The sequence below is a fragment of the Ostrea edulis genome, chromosome 9 (genome assembly GCF_947568905.1).
Source record: "Ostrea edulis chromosome 9, xbOstEdul1.1, whole genome shotgun sequence".
NCBI lineage: Eukaryota > Metazoa > Mollusca > Bivalvia > Ostreida > Ostreidae > Ostrea > Ostrea edulis.
The window spans coordinates 47381915-47387761 of NC_079172.1; the positions used below are offsets into that span (position 1 = coordinate 47381915).

At 32.0% G+C, this 5847-nt stretch overlaps 1 long non-coding RNA gene across 1 annotated transcript; it reads left to right on the plus strand.

Moving 5' to 3' along the window:
• Positions 1–347: 347 nt before the first annotated feature.
• LOC130050198 (uncharacterized) lies at positions 348–5041 on the plus strand. Its single transcript, XR_008798608.1, has 3 exons — positions 348–458; positions 3169–3369; positions 3754–5041. It is a non-coding gene; the product is annotated as an uncharacterized LOC130050198 (long non-coding RNA).
• The last annotated feature ends 806 nt before the right edge of the window (positions 5042–5847 follow it).

The following is a 5847-nucleotide window of genomic DNA, read 5'->3' on the forward strand; positions in this document are numbered from 1 at the left end:
GTCAAATAAGTTTCCAATTCTACGACTTACATATCTAATTAGTCAAATAAATCTTCATTCGTTTGTAAATTTGTGGATTTATTTTCCTCATTTCTTGCTATCTATGGTTTTAATTTATGTGTTTTAAAAAGTGTAAAATAAACCGAATTGTCAAAAAGTACTTTTGATCTTATTTCGTAAGACATTTGTAAAATGACCCCTGTTATATAACGCTCCAGTGCTATGTTTTGTCGTTGTTGGTGACAATGACAGGGATTGTTTCAAAGGTGTTTAAAGTTTAACATTTGGTTTCAATATGCTCAGTTGGGGATACTGTGAAAACGACGCAAACAGATCACGTGACTCTAGTAACTGCCTCCAACATTTACATGAAATTGTATATAAAGCCATGCATAGTATACGAATCAATTAACAGCCTTCCGACGTGCAGGGAACCCGCAGCCCGATAGCACTAAAGCGTGAGTTGAACTTTATTGCCTTGAATTAACTTGATTTGTTTTTGTTCAATTATTATCGAAAACAATATGGTCCCTTCGCTTTTATTCAGAACTGTAATAATACGACTGTAGTGCTTTATCCTTATATGTAGTTGTTGTCCAATAATTCAATCAAAAATTTAGTCGTCTTATTTCTACTTCTTCGTATAAAGCAGTACTTCAAAATTGATTCATATATACCATAACATGCATGTGCATATTTTTTTTTTGTAATGATAATGGTGAATATTGACCGATGAGTTGGGTTCGAAAATTCGCGAACTTGTGAAGCATATTTTTAAACTCAACGAGTGGCAATGTTCAATGACTCCTTCATTATAAAGTTAAACCATATGTTCTACATTGATAAGTTATCCATTTACTTGTGAAGTTTAAAAATTGAAGCGATTTTGACACTAATTTGAATGGTGCATTATTACAGTTAAACACGTTTTCGATGTTCTTCTAAGTACATCCCTCAATTCTACTGAAATGTTTTAATTGATGAACAATGATATTCGTTAATCCTACTTGATACTTAATTGATACAATGTAAAATATCGAAACCAGCTACTATTGCTAACTAAATGATAGCTGGTCCGCCATTTTGGTTTACAGCAAAATGCAACAACATTAACTTGTACCCGAAACGCTTTGTTGTGAATCTTATTACATGTATTTCATGAAAAGTTGGCGTTAAAAAGTTGTCAAGATACTGCATGCAGAAAGTCTATAGAATTAAGGAACATTTGAATCATAGAAACTAAAAAAATAATAATTAGCTATATGACAAAATTTAATACTGAGTTGCATAGATTTAATACATTATGCATCTACATACCTCTTAACATTGAGTCATATATGTTGTATGTATCTCAATATCAAGTCATATAAATTCTATCATGCATGCATGTATTTGAAATTTGTGTCATATAAATTATATTACATGTATAATACATATACAGGTATTTTCATTATTTATTGCTATATTTTTGTTTGTTTGCTCGGTTGTACACTTATTCCTTAATGATCTGTACTAAAGTTGTTAGACGGCTTACGTTCAAAATTAAAAAGAAAAGAAAAGAAACAAAGAATGACAGCATGAAAGAAGTAATATTTATCTCTCAAAGATGAAAAGTGAATACTATGCTGGAACACTTACGCTGAGAATACCGTTGTATCTTGTATCGGTATTACTATTATTTTTTAGGCTTGATTATTTCCCTGTTTTACCATTATTTTTGTCAATAAATAAGTTGAATATGAAATTATCATATTATTCTATACCCTTGCTTACATTCTCTCTAATGTTTGCGAGCACTGACCTGATGTAAACGTAAAATTGATTTAGTGCCGTTCTTGCGAATTAATGTATGAACAGAAGTGGCATTAATATTAGAAAACTACAATTTATATAGTAGTATATATGACGACATTCTATGCCGACAACGTCTGTTTTCAACGAATCTGTGGCTTTATATTTGTGCTTCACCAATCATGTTTAACTGTCAGCAACTGTTTATTGAACAAAGGATTTCTTCTAGTAGATTCATTTTACTCGTCACACGTACTAGATATCGTATCAATCAAAAGAAAACTCACACCCAATTCAACACTCTCTGCAGTATTCTAGATTGATTTGAAGAAGAAAAAAAGGTTCCTCCTACACACATGTATAAAGCAGACTTAAATTAGTTAGAAAAGAAAATGAAAACGATCAATAGATAAAATATACAGTCATATAACGTACCAGGCGTTCAAACTTGCTTGATAGTTTAAATGACAAAATGTTTTCTTTGGTTTGTTAAGCAGGAGATGAAGGGCACAAACCTTGTAGACAAAATGCACAACCTGCTTAACAAACCATCGAAAGGCACTTTATTTATATCTGTACTTTTAAAAAAAAAATACTATCAAGTATGTTAAATATAGATATCTTTGATGTGCAAGTTATTTTATAAAAGCTGAACATCATCTGACCTTGACTTGTTTCCGATTTCCAGTGCAAGAAGGAACAAAGCTGATTAGTTTCTTCAAAGTTTCAGGAGTATATGAATAGTATCATATGAATATTGCAAGTGTAGATATGTTTTGGGCGTCTGTAGTTTTAAAGGGACTGATTCACGATTTTCCCCAAAATCTTCTTATTTACTTTTAATGATCAAAATCTACTGTCTAATGTGTTTAAAAGATTTAACATAAAAAGTATGGTTATACATTATCAAAGAAGCTCATTTTAGAGAGTTTATTATTTGTTTTGTAAACAAAGATTGCGGCATGTTATTGTTTACAAAATTTTCAAAAGAAATGGATATCGATGTAAGTTTATCATATCTTTCACATTTCAAGCATTTCTGAGGTACAATATGTCATCTAAAAGTTAAAATTTGTGACTATGCAAAATTAAGATGGTTTATATTATAAGATCAGTATTTCACTTGTTTATTTGTATACATAAAAAGACTCGAGTCTTTGTTTACATAATACAGATTTAAGGTTAAAATACTGCTTTTAAATTTACATTCAGAAGGTCAAAATTTTGGCTATCAACATTAAATGAGTTAGATTTTTAATGTTTGACATCGAAAATGAGAAATATTTTTATCAAAAATCGTGAACCAGTCCCTTTAAGACAAAGACTTGTACATAATCAATGCATGAATTCTGATTTTGGTTTTTGATTATTTTGCAGAAAATGAACACACAAAGATTGACCATTTTTCTGGTTCTTATCTGCCTTTCCTGCGGACATGCGCAATGGGCACAGACATTTGGATGGGGAGGTGCTGGCAATGGTAAACGATCATCCTGGCCAACCATTTCTAATTCTGATCCTTACGACTGCAGTCAAAGAAATGAAAACATCTTGAACGTTTTGTCAAATTTAGTTGAGGTTTGTTTCCTTTTTAACTTGTGAAAATGAATAATTATAAACAGATAATTCTATACCACGTGATGCGCTAGGGTTTATATTGCTGATTATATATGTCTTTATTATATATTTGTTATATAATACAATCTGCATCCCTGTTCAGAATATATATATATATATATATATATATATATATATATATTCAATAAATTCTTTTTTCTTGGTATCGGGGAAGAATAAAGTATAAAAATAAAATTAAAAAGTTTGAGTATTGGATTTTATTTTTTGACTTTATATATATATATAAAATTCTGAATGATTATCTTGCCGCCGGTATTCAACAGCACTATTGCAAATCCTGTCATTACAACTGTGATTTTGATAAAGTGTTATACTATATTTTAGATCGAGGTTCAGCGATTGAATTATTGTGAAAACAGAAAAAGAATTTCAACACAGTAAATCCATCTCTCAAAGACTGCTGCACCGGATGAAATTTACAACGATTTTGTACCTGGACAACGTACATAAAAAGTGTTATGGTAGCCTTTAGTTAAAGTTCAAGCGTCTTTCAGAAGTGACGAAATATATTTTTATCAATAGCATATATTTCTGGCATTAACATTATTGCAGCCTAAATTTTAACACATGATATGGAACTTTTTATGAAGACTTTAGCACGAATATCGTAACACACGGGAACTTGATTATCGTCGTGATTATAAAAAAAATAAATCCGTAATATTATAATTCTCGATATCATAGAAAACTAGTACTATATAATAATTATTGTTATTATACTTTCATGTAAAATACTCGAACCTGATTGGTCGAGAAGCATTTGAAAAAACATATTGTTACCCTCTGAGAACAGAAAACACGCGACCCAGGGTGATAGTATCTAGCAACGGGTAACAGTACTTGACAACGGGTGATATTATAAAAAATTATCACATGCGTCAAATTTATGCGCGTACGGTTCGCCGTAGATTGCTAGACGACGTCGTTTGAGCGTTTGTAATAAACGCGAGTACCCGCATCGAAATACGAAATATCGCATGACAGTGATTGATCAAATGTCAACAGACGTAAGTTTTTCTGCTTTCCAGTTTACATAACATTCAGTATAATAAAACAAATATTGCATGTATTTGAGGGTAACATTGAAATTTTCACCCCTCGAGAAACCATTGTCAACCTCGGCTACGCCTCGGTTGACAATGGTTTTCTCGGGGTGAAAATTTTCAATGTTGCCCTCAAATACATGCAATATTTATATAATAACACATACACCAAAGAATGATAATCGATATAAGTAATTAATATAATGTATTATGGGTATTCTAATATAACGTAATTGTCGATATGGCAGAACAATATATAGATGATAACACACTGGAACATAATCATCTATATGATAGAACAGGTTTCACCGTGGAATGGTACATTAGATACATGAAACACAATTCACAGATATACAGTAACAGGGGTCAAACAGACTAAACATCAGGTGCTAAACAGATATGTTGCCAAAGTAATTGCTCTTTTCCATAAGCTATGAAAAATGAACATTGTGAAGATTTAATTTACATACATTGTACGATATATTGATATAAAATATTGTTCACATGTATACGTGATACTTACATTAAAATGCTTTTGGCGGCAGAAGCAGCTATTTTACTAAAACTAGTATGTTCGTTTGTGTTTTATTTAGATGTTCGGTTTGTATAAGGAACTATTTATTTCTTAAAGATACCTAGCATATATCTGCATTAAAGATTTGAATAGATTTATGGACGGAGGTCGGGGGCGGCATGTGTTTTGATTGACCAAGGGACCAAATTGTTACCTGTGGCCAGGGTTTGGTCCGAGGGTCTAACTAAAGACCTGTTGCCTGAGACCTAGTCAACGAATATTTGTTATACCCTTGAAAATCAATAATTCTCAATAAGAATCATGCAAGATTGTTTATTTGCCGTCAGAAAACATTTCGATATTGGATCCATATTTTTTTTTCCGTTCAGCCACATTGATAACTTTTGTTTTGGTGTTATTATGGTGTCTGTCACTCTAATACCAGTATAAGAATACAAGCTATCACTGGGTCAAATGCAGTCTGACGTGTTTCATATCAATTCTTAGGCCTTCTTTACCTAGCAATTTTGACTACGAATTAATCCGTTTACCTGATCAAGATACAGGGCTCACGGTGGGTGTGACCCGTCGACAGGGGGTGCTTACTCCTCCTAGGCACCTGATCCAACCTCTGGTATGCCAAGAGGTCAGTGTTAGTCCTTCTCTTAATTTTGTATTCTTTATTGGTATTTTGATCACTGTTCTTTATCTTCACTTTTCCATTCATAAGTCATCTGAATAATTAACAAACCTACTTGTATTATTTGAGTACACTGTAGGTGCCAGTTTTGTAAGCAGACGTAAACATTACAATCATCAATGGAGTTCAGTTAATGACACAGTCTCGGAACATCACGGAAA